Here is a 22,758-nt window from a genome sequence, read left to right as displayed (position 1 = left end):
AGGGTGCCAAACTAGTTATAACAACCCCATACCGCCATCCAAGAGGTTATAAGGAAGAAATTGAAAAAACTATTAAAGAACTCCTGGACATGGGATTCATAAGGCCTAGCTCTAGTCCATTTGCATCATCTGTGGTACTTGTCAAGAAAAAGGATGGTACAATGAGAATGTGTATAGACTACAGGGCTCTAAACAAGAAGACCATAAAAAATAGGTATCCCATACCACGCATAGATGAACTCATTGATGAGTTACATGGTGTTGTATACTTCTCAAAAATTGACTTAAGATCAGGCTACCATCAAATCCGAATGAGGAGTGAAGATGTGGAAAAGATTGCTTTCAGATGTCACTATGGGCACTTTGAATTTCTTGTTATGCCATTTGGACTCACTAATGCACCTGCAACATTCCAATCTTGTATGAATAAGGTATTCAGTCAGCATCTTCAAAAATTTGTTTTGGTATTTTTTGATGATATCTTGATATACAGTAAAACATGGGAAGAGCATCTAAAGCACATAGACACTGTTTTGGGAATCTTGGAGCAGCAATCCTTCTATGCTAAGCTATCTAAATGTGAGTTTGGTTTGACAGAGATCCTATATTTGGGACATATTATAAGCTCTAAAGGAGTACAGGTTGATCAACAAAAAATCCAGGCAATTTTGGATTGGCCTCCACCCACTAATCTTACACATTTGAGATGTTTCTTCGGGTTGTGTAGCTACTATAGGAGATTTGCCAAGGGATTTTCTCAGCTTGCTGCCCCCTTGACTGATTTGACAAAGAAAGGAGCTTTTATTTGGACAGAAGAGGCACAAAAAACATTTGATAAGCTTAAGGAGGTAATGAGTTCATGCCCTGTGCTTGCAATTCTAGATTTCTCTTTACCTTTTGTTGTTGAATGTGATGCTTCGGGAGAAGGTATAGGGGCTATCCTAACTCAAAGGGGACATCCAATAGCATTTGAGAGTCAAAAATTAAATCAATCAGAGAAAGGGTACTCCATCTATGATAAGGAAATGTTGGCAATCATGCATGCACTTCATAAGTTTAGACAATATTTGGTATGTGGGAGATTCATTGTAAAGACAGACCATAATAGCCTCAGGTTCTTCTTGAACCAAAGGGATTTGAATGATCATCAACAAAAATGGGTAAGCAAATTGCAAGCTTATGATTTTGATATTGAATACATGAAAGGAAAGAATAATGTGGTTGTTGATGCTCTCTCAAGAAAGCCCACTTTGTGTTCCTTATCATCTATCTCTGCTGATTGGAAAGTCTCCATAATTTTAGAGTATGCTAAAGATTCATTTGCCACTAAGATTTTGGATAAGTTAGTGGATGATAACAGGTACAAGGTTGTTGATGAATTGATTTATTACAAGAACAGAATCTTCTTAGTGCCAGGGTCAAAAACTAAGGAGAGGATATTGAGAGCCTTTCATGACACACCTTTGGCTGGTCACCAGGGATACTTCAAGACATACAGGCAAATTCGAGAGCAGTTTTCATGGAAGGGTATGAAGGAGGATGTCCTTAAACACATTAAGGAATGTATGGTATGCCAACAAAGAAAGAGTGAGCAAAATTTTCCTGCAGGGTTGTTGCAGCCACTTCCTATTCTCGAACAAAAATGGGAAAGTATTTCCATGGATTTCATCACTGGGTTGCCCAAGGTTCAAGGTAAGGATTGCATATATGTGGTGGTAGATAGACTAACTAAGTATGCACATTTCTTTCCTATCACATCTGATTTCAAGGCATCACAAGTGGCCGAATTGTTCTTCAAGGAAATTTTTAGATTACATGGTTTGCCTAGAAACATTGTTAGTGACTGGGACAGTAGATTCCTCAGCTCTTTTTGGAAGGAGCTCTTTCATTTGGCAGGAACTAAACTCACTCCCAGTACTAGATATCACCCTCAAAACAGATGGACAAACAGAGATAGTTAATAAATGGATAGAAGGATATTTGAGGAATTATGTTTCAAATCAACAACATGCTTGGGTGAAATGGTTACACCTAGGGGAGTATTGTTACAATACATCTCATCACATGTCTATTGGTATGTCTCCTTTTTGTGCTCTTTATGGTTATGATGCCCTTTCCTTTGTTGATCTAATACTTTCCGATAGCAGAGTACCCGCAGCAAGTGATTTCATCAAGCAAAGCCAAGACATAATAAGGTCCCTCAAGGATAATCTACAACATGCACAAAACCAACAAAAGATATATGCTGACAGGAAAAGGATTGAAAGATCTTTTGAGGTGGGAGATTTGGTATTTGTTAGGTTGCAGCCATATAAGCAAAGCACCTTGAAGAGAAGTGGGGCAGAGAAACTCAAGCCAAGGTTCTATGGGCCTTATAAAATCATCAAGAAGGTAGGAGAGGTAGCTTATGAATTGGAGCTCCCACCAAACAGCAAAATACATAATATTTTTCATGTATCTTGCTTAAAGAAGGTTCTAGGCCAGAAAACCATAGTATCTACAGAATTACCACCTCTTGATGATGAAGGGAAATTAGTTTTGATACCAGAAGAGATTTTGGATACAAGAGAGAAAAGGTTGAGAAATAGGAGCATCATAGAGCATTTGGTCAAATGGAAAGGATTACCACTAAAGGAAGCAACTTGGGAAGGAGCACATATTCTTGAGAATTACAACCTTCATTTCTTGAGGACAAGCAATATTTTGGAGGGGAGGACTTGTCATGTCCCCTATTCAAATAATTAAAAATAAAATAAACTTTGTTAAGGCAGGCAGGCTCCAAAAAGGTAAAATTTTGGAAAAAGGGGCTAATCTTTGAAAACCAATGGACAAATAAATAAAAATTATTATTAAATTATATTTTATTAACCCCTCTTGGACGTGAGTTAGGGTTATGCCCTCTTTAAAAGGGGTTTGGAGGCATTTTGGGCTCATTCTACATCTTGATTCTTGCTAATTTTCTTGTTGTTCTTCAGAGGCTGCCAAACCTGTGGAGAAGGAGACCCAAGAATGGGAGTTTGCAGGTTTCTAGGAAGGCTAAGGATGGGATTTTGAAGCCATTCCATGTGCATGCTCATACAGAGTTTTCCTTTGTGCTGAATAGTGCCGATTTGGGTGTTTTCGGGGTTGTTTTTGGTTTGAGTTTGGGTTTTCAGTTGACTGTTTCATATCAGTTTGGTTTGCTACTGTATTTTAGACTTTATGATGTTAAAATAGAGCTGAATATATGTATTGGGTCATGATTAAACTTCTGAGATAGTTTATGAGTGTTTTGTGGTGTTTTCGGGCATTTTTTGTGTTAATTTCGAGAGCCCGATTGAGCATAGTTTTGCCCTACATTTGTGAGCTGTTGTGTAAAGGCTATAAAAATTTGGAAATTTCATTTTTTAGGCTGTTATGCTGCTTAAATTTCTGTAAAAATGTCCATTTTCAGATTTATTAATAATTTGTGAAGTTGTGAAGTTTTTGGCACTAATTTGGACATACCCGATTTGGGTTTTATTGGGAAATTGGCAGATCTTTGTAATATTGGTTGTTTGATTTTAAAGTTCTAATTTGAGGCTGGAAATATCATAAAAAAATCAGTAAAGGGACATTACATCTAGGTACTTAGTCCACATGTGTTTGTATTAAGGACACCTAGGGAGTCCTACTAGGTCATAATGTATGTTATAGGCTCTAATAGATCTTAATATTTCTTAATAGTATGTAATAGGTCTGAATAGGAAATAACAAGTATTAAATTATTCAACAACACATAAGGGCTTGTTACAGTATATTTCTAGGTACTTAGGACGTATTTGGCTTAAGGGTACCAAGGGAGCCCTACTAGGTCATAACATGTGCTACAGGTTCTAATAAGATGTAATGTTTTTTAATATGATTTAATAGGTCTTATTAGGTAATATAGAGTCTTAAATTACCCAACAACGCTATTTTCATGAGGTATTGTGCTTGAATTTCTAATTGTGAGAACTAGCAATCCTTTGAAACATGGAAAGACTTCAAGGCATGTGGGTATGCCTACCTTGAAATTTAATCTTTGGATTATGCTTCAACTTCTCCATTGAATCACCTAAACTATCTTTTACCAAGGAACAAAATAGGAATATAAGTGGAAAATGAATTTTATACCTAAGGTGATACAAGAAAATGGATGTGACTTGCAGTATTAAAACATTCACAAAATACTCCACAAACAAATAACCTAAGGCTCAAAATTTTATTGGAAAATCCTTGCAAAAATAACTCAATGAAAGGCCCTACTTTTTTATTAATAAAAAGGAAATAATGGTTATTTTTACATTTTAAATACCCAACACCTAAAGACACAAAAGTAAAATTGCACTATGAGATATCATATTCATCACTTGAATTGAAAGGAAAACATTATTAAATAAAGGCATATAAGATCATACAAACAATATTAAAATCAAGAAAACACACAATTAATATCAAAACAACAAAAAAATGGAGAAGGAACCAAAAACTATTTCTATAATATCAAGGAATAACCATTACAAATCATGTGAACTACATTCAATATGTCCAATTTTTGCAATGTGCAAAAAGCTAAGCAAGAAGAAAGAACTGTAAAATAAAATATATGTGTATACACACACACACACACACACACACGTGTGTGTGTGTGTGTGTGTGTGTGTGTGTGTGTGTGTGTGAGTGTGTGTGTGTGTGTATACATATGTGTGTGTGTATATACATATGTTTATATATGTGTATGTGTGTGTGTGTGTGTGTGTGTGTGTGTGTGTGTGTGTGTGTGTGTGTGTGTATTTGTACATGCATAAACATGTATAAATAATTAAATATACATGTGCAAGCCAATCTAAATTAGATAAATTTAAATGAGCAACAATTTTTTAAGTCAACTTATAAAAGTTAGAGATAATATATATAGTTACTTGCACAACTATCAGACCAAATCCAATGTTGTGAAGCATTTATCTTGCATTGTGCAAGATCATCAAAAAGACATTCCAAAACAAGGATCCACATAGCTCCTATTGTGTATCTTATCATCACTAATATAGAAATACACCTCCTTGATGATAATGTGCTTGTTTGGATCACTTTCTACCCCATCAAAATCAAATTATGCATGTCTATAAGTCACTTGAAAAAATATTGCAACTTGATCAAAATGATAATAATGTGCTTGAAGCTCTAATAAGGGGAAACATGTAGTTCTAAAAAAAAGGTACAATTGAAAGATTACAACTAGGTGAAAAATAATTTGTAGATTCACAAAATTACTTGACTTCTCATTGTACACCATGACAATGTTGAATATGTTGATAAATCATAGTACAAAATCTTCTCATAAACTCAAGGTAGGGAAATGCACTGTCCCTCAATGCAATATTTTTAGATTCCTCTCCAGTCTTCATTTCGTATGTCTCGTATTCAAATCTCTTCCACATAACAAACTTTATAACATCGATATTCTCAGTTTGAAATGGAGATTTGTCCACAATTAATGCATCCAACTTTTATATGTTGTACATTTGTATCATTTGATTTATCTCATAGAATGGACTTTACAAATTATGTCATACTCCCAGGGACAACCATATATTTATTAACTTCTTCCGTAAAAAAATTATTTGATTGCAAATATAGATGAAACTCAACATGCTTTCAGCAACAATAAGTTTCATGAGTCTTAATATTTATGCATATAAGGCAAGGGCACAACATCTTGAACTTTCTATGACCTATTTTCACATTTGGAAATTCTTACTTCAATGCATCAAACAAATCACTTTGTATTGTAACAACAAAAGTTTTGGATGTGAAATATTTTTACCTGTCTCTTCATCTCTTATGTGTATACTATCCCTTCTATTGGATAAAATATGAGAGTGAGTGATCCATTATTCAACAACACATCATCTTACATCTTCAAAAAAATTATCTTTTCAAGGAAGTCTACAAATATTTACCCAATTATTTTCATATTTTCATCTAACATATTTCTCCTCCAAATATATCTATGAACAGTTCTTCTCAAAATATTTAGTAAAATATAAATTGCTTGAACTTGTCTTTTACATGTCAATCTCTTGCTAGAAATTAAAGTCATCAATGTTTTACATACATTAGTTGAATCATCTCCTTGATGTTTACTCTTAACAAAATTCAAGGCATCAAGCTAATTTTCAAGAATTATTTATTTTACTTGACCTCCTGAGGTTTTTTTATTGTTGACACCCAAAAACTTTAGAACTAATGTCATTTCTATTTTTCTAAATATTCTGACAAATAATTGTTCTTTTCCTATCAAACACGTATTGTCAAAATGTTCCTACCATATTTTTCTAAGATGCAATTTGATTATTTTATCAAGTATTATTTTTCAAATTAAACTTGATTAAAAAGATAATATTCATTCAATTTTCTCTAATCTTGCATGCCAAAAAAAATATTTTGATTACTAGTACCAACTTCTTCCCAAACTTGTGTTGTACTTTCTTTAGCATTAATAGGTACCTACTTATCATCAAAAAATTGGAGATTATGTTTTGTATGCCTTTTCATTGTGACATCCATCTTTTGATAATATTTCCTTCATCTAAGCCTTTGACTTCTTATTATGCTTGAAGTATTCAAAAATATATCTTTGACACTCCTCAATAAATATATCGCTTTTCCACTACTCTATAGAAAAATGCCAATTTAGAAGTCAAATAATCACTAGGAGTGAATTAATTGATTGATTTTATTGTAAAATGAACAATTTGATGTCTCCTTTATATGACGTGCTAGCACCCATGTGACCAACCACTAGGGGAAGACCCATACATGGGCTTGGTCGAGTGTCATTCGATTGAGCCTACTAATTTGGCATGCCATGTGGTAGCCACATCACCAAAATATGTGATTTTAATATAATTTTCCACTTTGACGCCCGACTTTCCTATTACAAATTGATAAATTTGAAAAATAAAAAATACCCTTTTGTAGATCTTAGAATGGGAAATCGAGAATATAATTTTATAGATTTTGGATTAGAAAAATGATGTTTAATTTATTAAATAATGAAAGTAGGTATATTAATTTTTTGGAAGAGGTAGATAGAAAAATAATAGAAAAATAGTAAATTGTATCAAAAAAAAGAAAGATCATATGATGCACTAGAGGAGAGAGTCCCTTCAAGAATATATAATTTATTTCTTGTTTGATATAGATTTGATAAGGTTACAAAGGTGGGAGGCAAAAACTATCAATTTTGGAAAAGTTTGACTTTGAAAAGCTGTAACTCACAAAATATAGATCAGAAATGAATCTTTATATTTTACTGCACTAGCTATACATGTATTATAAAACATATTTTGAATTTAGACCAAAGAAATATTTTTTACATATATTTTTTTTACAGAGGTAAAATTTTTTATTTCAACATTTTTCAGCAATAAATAAATCATCTTTGAAAATTTGAAACCAATGTCAATTCTTATTGAAACAAAAGTTTGAAAATTATAATCATAAATTTCATGTTGTTTTACACATTTTATCAATTTACATCATCTTCAAATTCCTAACAGAAATATCACTTTCATGTCCTTGAAGTTTAATAGTTTTAGTGTTGTTAACCTTTTTCTTTATAAAAGTGTGACAATTGATTGTGATTTACCCTTATATTATCTTTTGACAATGTCACCGCATCAAAGAGGTAATATTTCATTGTTTTTATTTTATATTTTGATTAAAGCAGGATTTTTTAATTGATTTATGTTTTCTTTGTATTGATTTGATCTCAGATCCTACAAACATTCCTAAAAATGAAAGAGACAACAAAGACCTCTTTCTACATAACCAACACAAGAAAACCTTTCAAATATTTTACAACCACAACCACAAAACCCTCAAGATTCTCCTCTACAACTATAAAACCCTTAAAATGTTTCTCATAAGAAACTACCACGACCCAAAATGTTGGAAACTTCAATTGTAACAATTGTTATGTTGTCATTGATGTCAAATCTATTGATGAGACATGTTGCTATCTGATCTAAATGTCATATCTATTTGATTGATGAAGAGGATTTGAGAAATTTCTCATAACAAAAGGACCTAGAGGAAAGGTTGAGTTTTGAACAAGAAGCTACAATGGACATTTGATTAGTTAGACTTTGACAAGATAATTTGATTATTTACATTATGAAGACATGTGAAGAGACTGACTTATTGCATAAGCTTCACCAAGGAATACAACAAAAGATTAAGGAACTTGAAGTTCATGCTGAGGCATGCTATTATCAATCGAGCACCAGAATAGAACAAGTTGTGTGCCAGTACAAGCCAAGTGAAAATTAGTATTGGCCGAGCATCAATATCGACTGAGTAAAAAGTGTAACTGTCAAGCAAGTGATGTAGTGATGATCGAGTGTTAGAACCTAGTAATGATTGAGTGATGGTATTTTGAATGCGTATGAGAAATTATGAATTCTAGCCAACTCAATTAATTTCTTGGGATATGGAAAGTGTGTTGAAGATAAGGATTGATGAGTTGAATCATTTAATTCTAGGAGAGGATTAGGTAATATATCTAATGAACAAATTCTATGAGAAGTTTATAGAAGAGATGGAGATGAACAGATACAATAAATTTTTTGGATCAGATTACAAACCCTAAGATCTATGGTGATTGTGAAAAATAGAAAATGACTAGAATTGTCTATTTAAGGAGGCATAGAGGAAAACTTTTTAGAGAGAGATACAAAGAAGAGAAGAGAGTAGAGAAGTTGTGCATGTTCAAACTATTTCTAGTGAGATGGAAAAGAGTTGTTGAGGTTGATAAGAAAAACTAAGAAGAAGGCTTGAGTTTTTTGTGAAGAGAAGGGTAAATTCTTGAAGGGTTGCCAAGAAAATCAAGGATAGAGGTGACAAGGAAGGCTTATCAGGGATTTTGAACATGCACTGAACAAGAGATTTGAAACTAAAAAGTGAGTTGTAATCATATAGATCAAACCCTACTATTTTCTTTCTAATCATTGTAGAAATTATTGAAATCCTTTTAATCAAAGCTTGGCCTAATAGTCATTAAGGACTTAGTAGTCTCTATAAATCCTTTAACTAGGGGACATTATAATGGAATGTTTTGAAGTCTTCTAACAAGGCCGCTCTTAACAAGGTGATTAAATCCTTTAACCAAGTGATGGTTAATAGTGTGTATTGTAACCTTTAACAAGGTTGGTTCCTAGAAGAGTGAAAAAGTGGTGACATGTTGCTGGTGGTTTTTCCTTATTGGGTTTTCACATTAAATCCTATTGGGTTGAATATTTTATGGTAATTTACTTATCAAATGTTTACATTCAGAAAGTATGTTATATTAGGACAAGTAAACTACTAATTAATATTGTTATTCAGACTACAGGAAAGACCGAGTTGCAGGATAAGTAGAATAGAAAATGTTTAAGTGTTTGATTTTTCAATTGGTACTAATGGACCTTGAGTAACTAATTCATCCCCCCCCACCTCCCCTCCCCCCCCCCCCCCCCCCCCCCCCCCTCCTCTCTCATTTATTCTAAACATTCTAACATAGTACCCTTTGCCTCCTCTAGTAGATCATGTACAAGCCACACAGGATGCTCTTATCATTTTCTAGATACATAACACTACCCAAATTTCCATATTACTGATTAGATTGAGATCCAATAATTAGGAACACCACTCATCCCTTACAAAAATCCTCTAAATTATGGCCATTAGTGAAAATGATGTATCTAGACATGTTAAAAAATGGAGTTCATGGAGAGATACATGTCATGCATTTTATGTGAATGGATTGCCATACGATCAAGTAAAAAGAAAGAGAATACTTAAAGATGATATGTGTGTTATTTTCACTGATCTTAGCACTAATAAAAACCTACTTACTAATACATCATGATTTCTTATACATTGGTGTGTTCAAGCTACATTGAAAGTACCTTTTTAAGATAGGTGGTATATGTCTTTAACTAATCACATGGTAATGATTGGGAGGTGCCTTTATATTTTTGATAAGTCATATTATGAGTTTATCCTTAATGAGAAGTTGAATTACTTTAACATCCAAATATTCAAGGTAGAGCGAGAGGCTCTAAGAAGGGTATACCTAGGGCCCTTAGGGTGGTATATCCACATCATAGAAGGTTTAAAACTCCTAAACCCATGATTCATGTCATTTTCCTAATATCCTTAAGGGTCTCTATGGAGATACAGACTCTCCAGGTCATTATATAATTTATTGATGTCATTGTCCAAAATGGTACACAATTCGATAGATCAAAGGATGTACCAACACCAATGTCACCTCCCTCATCATTGACACCCTCTTTATTAGTACACAAATACTAACCCCTTCAACATATGTATGTCACCAACCAAGGTGTATGTTCTAGTGCAAATGTTTATGTGAATGAGGATGGTTTTGTTTAGTCATGAAATGGAAGTGCCTTAATAGGATATAGGCCTTCAATTCACTTGCTAAAAAATTCAAATATGTGTAGAGAAAGGGAGAATCTCCAAGTATGATTTCTTCTCGAATCCAAATTAGTTAGCAAGACCCAATTGAAGGATGAGATGCCAATACTTAATTTAAATTGTGAGAAGGAATAAAAACAAGGAAATACTCTCTTTAGCCTATGTGTAATAATGTGTATGCAAAATTGAACTAATTGACTAAGTAATGTAAATATAGATGTTAAGAGTGTACAATTAGCCCTATTAAGATACAAAATTATGCTAAAATTGTGAATTGAAATAAAATATGAATGACTCGCCTTGAAATACATAAAGGAAAGTAGATTTTTTCTTTGAAAAGTGAAGATCCATACCTACACATGGAAATTGGACTATAGAACTCTAAATAGAATGAAAAACCTAGGAAAAATAAGAAACTTACTTTCCATTCAAGGCTTAGAGAATAGGTCAACTTGGTAGAAATCCTTTCGAAAGGTTTTCCATGGAGTTTTCTTTATGGGGCACTATAGCAAGGTCAACGCAAATTTGTCAAAAATATTTTGAGGAGTTATTTCTAGATCTGCAACCACAATTTTTCTATCCTACTCATGCACATATAAAATTGGGGCTTTTGTTGTTGGGTGGGTGAGGGCTTGCCTTGGTCAAGCCCTAGATTGAGGGATCAACCTTGAATTGAAAAATTAGATGTATGTAAATGAAACAAGATAATTATAAGTATTCACCTTTCTTGTAAGGAAAATCCTTGTCGATAATGTTTTTTCCTTGTTGTATTTTGTATGTGTTGAATTTGATGTATAAGATGTAGGGTATCTCAACAAGTTGCAATGGGTCTATCATAACCACATCATGGATCCATGTATATAAATGTGCATCAATGAAAAATATTATGAATTTCTCAATGTAGATCTCCTACCTTGATGGCCAACAATATGACAAATCTTGAAGATGAAATTCTCACAAAGAATCCTTCAATGCTTGATAAAATATCATTTGCTTGAATTCTTGAATGCTCTAAATTCTTGAATGCCTTGAATGCTTGAATTCATTAAATTAAAAGTGTAGGTATCTTATGAAATTATGGGATTACAAAATGAAGTCTCCAAGTCTCCTTATATACTAGTTTTTGGGTGAGAAAATTATACAAACCAACCAGAGATTGGGATTTTAATGTTTGGAACCCTAAGACATTTTAGACCTCATCCATCACAATCATGACCTCTTCCACAATAGGTCAACTTAGATCAACCTATTCCTAGAGAATGGAATAGGAAGATCCCCCAAAAGGATCAAAGGGAGTGTAGATAGATTTGGGAAAGGTGGAAGAAAATATGAGAAAGAGCACATTGAGCAGAAATCCATCCATGGTCCAAGAAGTTTCTATAAGATGGGTGCTAAAATGTCTAGAATAATAGGTCCTTCCATTTTTTGATGGTATGTTTAGCCCCCAATTTAGCAGGACTATGAGTTGCCTCAAACTCATAGTAAAATAGATCAAAAGAAAAGATTTGATCTTATCATGACTTAGGAGACAAAGAAACCATCAAGCCCCCAAGAGACTTGAGTCTTGATCACATCCAAAATCCCAATAAGAGAGATAGCTCTACAAAATGGGTTTATTTACTCATCTAATAAGGTTTGTGTGTCTTATTGTGAACCACACAAGAACAATAAATAAATAAAAATAAATGGGTGTGTTTCTAAAGGAGATTGTGTTGAATGGTCTAGCAAGTGTGTGTGGTATTCTAGTCAACCCATCGAAGATGAATTGAATGGTCTAGCAAGTGTGAATGACATACTAGTCAATCCATTGAGGGATCCATCTTCAAGGTAACTACATGTCCCTTAAAGAAAAATCAAGAATTGACCCAGGCATAAGGATGTGTGTATCCTGAAGAGATCAGCAATATGATCAAGCTTCTCAGATTCTTAATAGTCCAAAGAAGAATTGAAAGAAAGGATCAGGTCTCCAAAACTATTATTTGTTTAGAGAGAGATCCAAAAAATACCAATCCCTTAGGAATTGTCACTAGTTTAAAGGAAACCAATAGTGTATGCAAAAAGGTGAGAAGAAAAAATACATGGAATTAAGGATATCTTAGAAATCATACCAACTGAACAAGGATAAAGTACTCTAAGACATACTTAGAATCTATATTTTATAGTTCATGGTTACAAGAAAACAAGAGAGGTGATCAGAGTGTATGCCTCCATGTTAAAGAAATTGAAAATGCCTTAAAATAGGAAATAGATTTAATAGAAGCATGCATGCATCCACTAAGAATATTTCCACTATGAGTTGCCCTCAAGATAGAGAACATGTCAAGAGAAATAAACACATAACAAAAAGAGAGAACATGAAGGTATCTATGAACTTTGGGTTAGTATGATCATATGATAATATGTAATATTATATCAATTATGAAATGTCATCATTCCCTAAAGGAAGTAGAACCACAACACAATGGAAGAAAAGACACATCAAAGATACAAACAAGAGTATTTTTGAGCCAACAACATGGAGACAAAAAATAATTGGTCCTACGAAGTCATAAGAAACTAAGAAGACTATACAAGGGCACAAGTACAAATAATAGCACATGTAAAGCATAACATGTAACATCATATAGAAGAAGAGAGATACAAATAGAAGAATGCATATGATAGGTTCAATAACTTTATCCTCTTTTACCAATAAATCAATAAGGTTCATCAAAACATATTAGAACCCAACCCCCCCCCCCCCCCGCCCCGCATCATAGTCTGAAATGATAGGGGAAGACTAGAAACACATGAGAGGAATGACGTCTAACATAGTAGGAACCACAACCAGATCTAAGTAAGGACTCTAGTGGGAGTCACCATTCTCATCACTATTCTTGTCACTAGAAGTGATTGTAAGTTGTGTCGAAATCATTTTAGGAAATCATATTCCATATCGATATATTCATCATCACTACTAACATGTTCATCCTCAAAAGTAGCTTCCATATCAAGATTAATAGAATCTAAGATATAAATATAATCATCATGTTTATCCATTTTCATATTGTTACCATGATTAACTTCTTTTGAATGCTCAAGTATGGTTTGATGAAAGGAAGGTAAAGGTTGAGATAAAGATGTGGTATGGAAAGAAAGAGTCCACACCTTATTGTCATTTTGATAATTATTGCTTCTCTTATGAGAATGTTGATTATGAATGTTTTAACAAGATAAACTAGAAGGATTAGGATCAACTAGTGTAGGTTACAAAGAGGGGACAACTACGAGTTCATGAATAGTATTTGAAGGAATAGATAAAGTAAGTAAAATAGGTTTAGAAATAGTGGTTAAAGGGATAGATGGGGTAGGTAAGATAGTTATAAGAGGATCACCCTAAGGAATACTAAGCTTAAGAATCTTAGCTACCTTTTATTGTTGATAGGAACAATAAAGATGATTAGTGTGAGCATGTGGTTTTTTAAGGAGAGATGGCCAATAAAAATTAATCTTAGCACAATCTCAAGAATGTGAAGGTTTGTAAAGGAATTATTAATGGTGATCATTTCTCCACTGCATGGAAATTTAATGAACTTATGAATAGGACAAACTACATCTTGCATGGCAGAGATCCATGGAATACCAAGCTACTTGAAATTGGTCAGAAGTAGGAACAAAAATAAGGCAGTATAGATAACTCTACCAGCAAAAGTGGCAAGATGAGTGATAGAACCTTGAGGACACTAAAGAAAATTATTAAAAGTTTGAATCCACACACTAGAAGTGTCATAGGTATCTTTATACAAACATTTATTAAAAATATGTTCTTTAGTGATAACATTAAAGAGGAAGAAGGATCAATCAAAACACAATGGTAGGGAATATGAGCAATCCTAGTAGTAATGTAAAGATGACCATTAGGTGCTTTAAACATATCAAACTAGATAAAGGTGATAGGAGGTGATTAATTTGGTTCAATAAAAGGTGAAATTTAAGGTTGAGGTTGAGGTTAAGACTCAACATGATTAACCATGTGATTAGTTACTCTATCTTATTATCATAGCTAATATTGTTGTTAGAGGAAGTTTGTTTAATGACTTTTTTTGAATATGAAGGTAAAGGATTGGTGTATATTTAAAAATTTTGATTAGGAGGTGAAATAGATATATTTATACTATTAACCTTAGTATCAAAATATAGCATTAGAATTAATAAATTCTTGAATAGCATTCTTCAAATCATAACACCTTTGAGTATCATGACCTGGTTGATGATGGTATTGGAAAAAAAGCCTATGAATCAAATAACTTAGGCATTTTTTTTCTAGTGATGATAGGATGGATAGGATGAATCAATTTAGGCATCATCTCTAGAAAAGGTTCAAGTAATTGAGTGTACTTATGACTAGGATGATACATAGAGGAAAAAGTAGTTGTACCTTTAGATGTAGTAGCTAATTGATTAGCAACTACATTGGTTGACTTGATTTTGATGAAGTTCCTAGGTTTAGAAAAAAAATTTAGATTACTGACAACATTACTCTTATCACTAGTAACATGGATCATCAAAGTAGAGCTCTCAAATTGACTCGCTTGTAATTGACAATAGTGAAGCACTAGACAAATATGAGAAAAGGAGGTATACTTAGTAAGGAGAATCTTATCTCTAATGTCTTTCTATAAATTAGAAATAAAGGTACCTTGAATATCATGATCAGGCATGAGATAAGATAATTGAGCATACAAGTGTTTAAACCTACCCATAAAATCATTAACTTGTTTTCTTAAAAAAAATTTGCAATGCATTAAATAAATCAAAGAAATTTGAGGACCAATAATATTTTGAAATTGTAGAATGAGATAATTGGAATTTTTTTGAAAAGAATCAATAGAATAAGGGATAAAGAGAAATACCATTGCAAGGCTCTATCCCTAAATGTGTGTGAAAATAACTTAGCCATGGGCCTATAGTTGTGAGAAAAATCACTACATATGGTCTAGAAAATTTTAACATGAATCATGTAATTGGACTTACCATTATAAGTCTCAAGACAAGGTAGCTCTGTTACAAGCTAGAGTTTTTGTTGCACCAAAAGATTAACCTATTAATGCCTGATACAACCACTAGAATTATATAACACAAAAGGAAATTAAGCCATGTCACGAATCCCGAAGGGGAAGGCTGGTGGTTATTCCAACAATTCCCCCCTTAGCATTACCTGAGGAGATTCAAACCTATGACCAAGCTCTGAAACCACTTGTTACAAGCTAGAGTTGTCATTGCACCAAAAGATCAACCTATTAATGCTTGAAACAACCACTAGACTTATATAAAATAGGAGGTGGTTAAACCATGTCACGAATCCAAAAGGGGAAGGCTGGTAGCTATTCCAACAAGCTCAACCTGTTGTAGTATAACAACACGAAGGATATCTAAGGAAAAGGGATCACAAATTTCACATGTAGGGATGTTGTACTTAGATTGAGTGCATTGATCCTCTTGTTGCATCATAGTGATGATTTGAACCAATCTACTAGTACTAGGATTAGAAGATGTGATAGTAGGCATAGATCTATTAGATATGTTAGGAAAATTGTAAAAAGTGGAAGGAAGATGCAAAGATGTTGGCAAAGGATTAAAATGAATGGGTAAAGGATTGGAATATGTGAAAGGACCCACATTATATGAAGGTAAAGAATAAGGTATGGAAGTAGGAGGAACACTCACAAGAAGTGAAAGATTAGAAAAACCAACTCTTAGAGTAGTGAATACTTTTGTAGAAGTCATCATAAGAGGTGGTACATGCATAGGAATATTAGAAAGAGTAGTGCAAATTGTGATAGAATGTTCAATCATTGTGGAAGGAAGAGTGTATCCTAAATCTTGAGCATATTTTGTCAAAGGCTTAGCATGAGTATTTATAATGTAAGATATACCACACCAGATAAACATATTATTTTCATCATTATTAACAAGCTTCTTAATAGCCTCAATAGTAGAAACACTATCAGGATTTTGATGTTCTTGCACAAGCCAATTTTCCAATTTATCAAACTCATGATAGAGATTATCAACTTGGGAAGGAAGAACTCTTGAGGATTCATCTTCATCATGGGATGAGTGAGAAGAGTTATGCTCCATTATGGGATTGAAATCTTGAAAGATATTAGTATCATCATGAGTCCTAAGGGGGAAAGAGGAATCATGATCAAAGGAACCCATGAGTCTATGACTTATCCTAATGAAAATGTTATAGGTTGGACTTGGTGTAATTAAGCTCATAAAAAGAGAGCTTACAAAAGGAGACTCTAATGAGAACTAACCACACAAGTGTAAGAAAGAACATAGAAATTAAAAGATCTAACCACACAAAATATAGCTAAATCTAACTCTAAAATCAATACAAAGTCATGCTCACCAAAAGAAAGTAAACACTCAAAATAAACAATTTAACTCCAAAGAGAAAGGGGGACAAGATGGGTTTACCAAAATGTTTAGTGGTTAAATAGAAGAACTTGAATAGGATGTAGACCTCCAGTTTACTTTCTAAAGCATTCAAATATGTGTGTAAGGAAAGGGAAAATCTCCAAGTATGATTCCTCCTTGAATTCAAGTTAGATTAGAAAAACCCAATTGAAGCAATGGATGCAAATACTAAATCTAAATTGTGAAAAGGAATACAATGCAAGAAAATTATCTCTTTAGTCTATGTGTGATAATGTGTATGCAAAATTGACTAATTTGCTAAGTTATCTAAATTAGTTAATTGTGTACGGTTAACCCAATTAAGACACAAGTTGTGCTAAAATTATGAATTAAAATGAAATATAGATGACTCACCTTGAAATACATAGAGGAAAGTGTGTTTTTTCTTTAAAAATTATGGATTTGGACTTGTAACTTGAAATTTGACTATAGATCTCCACACAAAATGAAAAACCCAGAATAATCCACAAATTTATTTTTGGGTTGAGGGTTAAAGAATAGGTTGACTTGGTTGAAATCCTTCCCAAAGGTTTTCCATGGAGTCACCATCTTCCTCAGGTTGTGCAACAAGGTTGAACTAGAGCTTTCATAAAATGTTTGAGGAGTTATTTCCAAATCTATAATCGCAAATTCACTATCCTTCTCTTGCACATAGAAAATTAGGGTTTTTATTGTTGGGTGGATGAGGACTTTATTTGGTCGAGCCCTAGATTAAGGATCAACCTTGAATTGAAAATGTAAATGTATGTAAATGAAACAAGATAAATGTAAGTATTCACATTGCTTGTAAAGAAAACCTTGTTAATAAGGATTTTTCCTTGTATAATGTAGATGTTGAATTTGATATGTAAGATGTAGGATATCTCCACAAGTTGCAATGGATCTACCATAACCACATTATGGAGCCATGGATATAAATGTGCATCAATGAAGAAGATGACAAAAACCTCAATAAAGATCTCCTCCCTTGATGGCCAACAATATGCTAGATCTTGAAGAGGAAATGATCACAAAGAATCCTACAACGCTTGATTGAAACTCATTTTCTTGAATACTTGAAACACTTGAAATTCTTGAATTCCTTGAATGAAATGTATAGGTGTCTTATGAAATTGTATGCTTGAAAAATGAAGCGTACAAGTATCCTTATATACTATTTTTCATGTGGGAAAACAATACAAGCCAACTTGAGAGTGTGAGTTTAATATTTTAAACCACAAGACATTTTGGGCCTCGTACCTCACAATCACTAGGGAAGAGGTCAACCTAATTGAGTTCTTCTAGAAGAAGTCAACCTAGGTCAACTTATTCCTAGAGAAGAGAAGAGAAATGGCCCCCATAAGGCTTAGAGGGAGTGCAAACAGATTTGGGAAAGGTGGAAGAAAATAGAAGAAAGAGGTCATTGAGCACAAATCCATCCATGGTCCAGGAAGTCACTATAATATGGGTGCTAAAAGGTCTTAAAGTATGGGTGCTTCCATTTTTAGACAATACAAGTTTGACATCTCATTTCTATACATATGGGCATATGCACCAAGATGGTGTATGAAAAAGTGGACTTCATGAAAAAAAAGTCAAAAGTACACATAACACGACCATATTATGTGTACTTCTGATCAAATTTTAAAATGGGTCTTGTCTCATCATCGAGCCAAGAAAAAACATTTAAAAAATTAACTTTGAAATAATGTGATCACATTATGCTTAACCAAACATGATTGTACTATTAAGAAATAGAAGCATTCCTTCCAGTTCTAGATAACCCCATCAAGTTATAAAGAACTAGAAGCAATGAGAGTGAGATATATAGAGAGAGGGGGGTGAATAAGATGTAAGGGAGGAGAGAGAGATAAAGGGGGATAGGGAGGAGAGAGAGGGGGGAATGATAGCTCATTCATATTCCTCTTTGGATAGTTCTACAACACTTGTCACTTCTCTATCTAAAAAATTTATTTTTGAGTGCATGTGCATTGAAGACCTTCTATCACTTCTTGAGATACTAGTAGATGGTGAGTATTCATCATCATCATCATCATCAGACATAGGCTCAAATGCATATCTTACTTCTTTCCTTTTTTGATTTCCCCTTTCTATCTCTTCAAGTCCTTATCAATAACTTTTTCATGGGTCCAAGAAGCACATCCCACTCTTTTCCATTAACCTAGTGGAAATTTGTCTCTTAAACCTGAGTAATTGGTTAATAGTTTCATTCTTTACATAATTCATAACCATATTCTCTATAGCTAGTTTTCTTCTTGATCGTTGTAATATTTTCTCCTCAACTAAATATTTTATAATAACTTGATATACAATCACATTTTTCTCTTGGCCAATCCTTTAGGCATGTGATTGAGTGTATAGATCCATAACAAACTTGATATCTAGATCTAGTAGAAGAAGAATATTATATCTTTCATGTGTTCACTAAGGGGATGTAAGACCCCTTAAGGAATACTTAATGGTTGTAATATCCCAAGGGGTCATATGGGGTCATAAGGGGTGAGCTAATGATCATTTCAAGAAGTTCTAGGACCTGTTATGGCCATTTTTGACACATTATAGCCATCAAGTATTCTCTGAGTGGATCTAACTCTATTCTTCTACCAAATCTATATTTCAATCCTTTTGTGGATCTACAGGCTCAATTGCATGCCTAAAGGATTGGCCAAGAGAAAATTGTGATTGTATATCAGTTGACTACAAAATGTTTAGTTAAGGAGAAAATATTGCACCGATCAAGAAGAAAACTAGCTATGGATAATTTTGGTTATGAATTCTATTAAGAAATGGGAAAGCATAAAAGGAAAGAAGTAAGATATGCATGTGAGCCTATACCAGATAATGTGAATTACATTAGAATAACTGAAGTGGGGGGGGGCGGCCAGGGTTAATTAATTATTCAAGGTCTAGAGATGTAAAAAAAAATTCACAATTCAATGAACCCATTAAACATTCATACCCATGCATGCATCCATTGTGTATTTACTACAACTTGTATGTTACTGTCAAATAAATTTGCAGAAGTATAAAGCATGAAACACAACACATTCATCAGCACACTTGACACAATGATTTACGTGGAAATCCAATTTGGAAAAAATCACCAATAACATGCTACTCATTTTTCACTCTTCTGAAGTGATTCCCTATGAAAGGCCAACCCTATTAAAGGTTACAATACACACTGTTAAATGTGACCCGATTAAGTGATTTCAATCACCCTGTTAAAAGTGAGCCTTATTAGAGGACTTTAGGCCATTCACTTGGAATACCAACCTATTAAAGGATTTTCTAATGATTTATAGGTCAACCTTACTCCAAAGTTTTTACCCTAGATTGATACAATTGTTAGAGAGTAACAGTAGATTTTTGATCTTATACAACTTACAACTTCTCTTGCAAATTATAGATCTATTTTTAGTCCTTAATTCTGCTTGGCTTTCATACTTTGTAGCTCTAAAAACCTATTCACCCTTCAAGCATTCATCTCCTTAAGCCTTCTTGCTTAACATGCCATTATAAACTCTTCTCTTGGGTCACTTGATGAAGCAAAACCCGTAATTCCTTCTCCTCCCTAGGTTCTCGTACATCACACCAACCTCTTTTTCTTCATGACTAGACATTCCTATAAATAGGAAATTAGAACATTTTCCCACTCATTATCCATCATCCAAATTAGGGCTTTGGATGGATTAGGTAGATACAATGTAACTACCCCATATCTTGTCTTTTCTAGAAACTTCTTCTAGAATCCATTTGAATTTTCCTAAAAATGGTTTACATCAAATTCTGTGCCACTATCTCATCAATCTAATCTTCCTCCTAGTTCACAAGTTTTAAGAAAAAAAACTTGTTGGCTTAGATTTGGTGAATCTTCGATCTTTATCATAATGCAATAGCTCAATATTATCAACCTTCTAATGCTCAGCACATACTACGTTTCTCGACATCAACTATAAAATCACTCAGCATCAACTAAAGTTTGTTGATGCTCAGCATCAACTAAACTTTACTTAGCATCAACTGTCTTGCTCAGCATCCACTAGATTTTTCTTTTACTTCTCTCCAACTAACTTTTTGCTTGGCTTGCACTAACTTTTCTCGACACCTACTATCTACTCGGTCAAGCTTGGCAAACAAACTTTGTTTAACTTATTCTTCTAAACTTTCTAGGTGTAGCCAGTCATTGTGTAACTTTAAGTAGATCATCAATACGTCATGTCATCAGTATCTTAATTGGTCCTTGTACTTCATTTCATAATCATAACTCAACCTTTTCTCTAAGTACTTTTGTTACATCTTATTGATTAAATTCTCCTCTTCAATCAACTAAGTGATAGTAATTGAATCTTATAAGAAATTATCTTACCAGCAAATAGAAAGTTTGACATTAGTGACAAAACAATGATTGAAACACATAATCTTCTTAAACAATCTCTTTTTCAATGATCTTTTCAATCAGATTTTAACAATCTCCCTCTTTGGCATTGATGGCAAACCAAACTGATCAACCAAGTCAATCAAATGATGAACATCTTGTTCAACCAATCTATCTATGTTAAAACAATAAGGAAATACCAAAGAAAGAACTTGTATTCCTCCCTCTATCAACAACTTCCATCTTCTAGTTAGGTTACAAAACTCTTTCTTAAAACTCCCTCTAAGTTCCTTCTTGTATCTCCCTCTTACTAGGTAGATTAGGATTTCTCCCTCTTTCTTTTATGCTAGATTGATCAGAAAAGTATCTCCCTTTGATGTGATCTTTCTGGCTCTCTAATCAATGTCTCCCTCTTTTTTATGACTTTATTCTTGATATATTTCTCCCTCTCTAATTAGTAGATCAATTTAGGAATTTCTCCCACTTATCTCTTGCACTTGATCAGTAAAACTCTTCTTCTAATGATGATCAATTTAATGTACTTTCTCCCTCTTTGACAACAATGACAAAGATCTATACCAAAAATTTGTCGCCTTAAAGAATGCAGATATAAGCATTTACATTTTCTCCCTCTATAACCTTGCTTGTGATTATTTTAATTTTTTATTTCTGTGATTACTTTAGGCAGTTCCTAAAGTAAGATCCACTGCATCAATTTGTATTGTATGAACATCAACCTGTTTGATGCAGGGCACTCCTTCTATTTCATAAATAGCCTTTGATAGGGGAATCACACCTAGTTTACCTCTTACATATTCATGAGCATCCTTAGGTAATGGTTTTGTGAAGATATCATCAATTTTCTCCTTTGAGTTAACATATTTCATCTTCACCTCTTTGTCTTGAACTTTTTCTCTTACATAATAATACTTGATTAAAATGTGCTTTGTCTTTGTGTGCATCACAAGATTCCTTGATTTATTGCTAGCACTTGTATTACCATAATAAAGTATCATTGGTTCTATGATTTCTTCCTTCATTCCTTTGAGTAGTTGTTTGGTCCATATAATGTTTGTGCAGTTTATAGTAGCAACAACATATTCTGATTCAGCAGTAGATTGTGAAGTACAACTCTATTTCTTGCTTGTCCATGTAATTAGTCTCTTGCCTAAGAAAAATGCTCCTCCACTGGTGCTCTTTCTGGCATCAATGTTTCCAGCCCAGTCAGCATCATGTAGGCTCTTAAGTCAAACCTTTCATTCTTCTTTTAGTATAGACCAAACTCTTATGTTCCTTTCAAGTATCTCATTATCCTCTTCACAGCCATTACGTGATTCTCCTTGGAATTAGTAGAGAATCTTGCAACTATCCCTATAGATAATGCAATATCAGGTCTGCTATGTACTAGATATTGCAATTTGCCAATC

This window comes from Cupressus sempervirens, chromosome 5 (genome assembly GCF_028749045.1).
Source record: "Cupressus sempervirens isolate cs-2001-9-10 chromosome 5, ASM2874904v1, whole genome shotgun sequence".
In the NCBI taxonomy this organism is placed as follows: domain Eukaryota; kingdom Viridiplantae; phylum Streptophyta; class Pinopsida; order Cupressales; family Cupressaceae; genus Cupressus; species Cupressus sempervirens.
Note: the sequence above shows the minus strand (reverse complement) of the source record.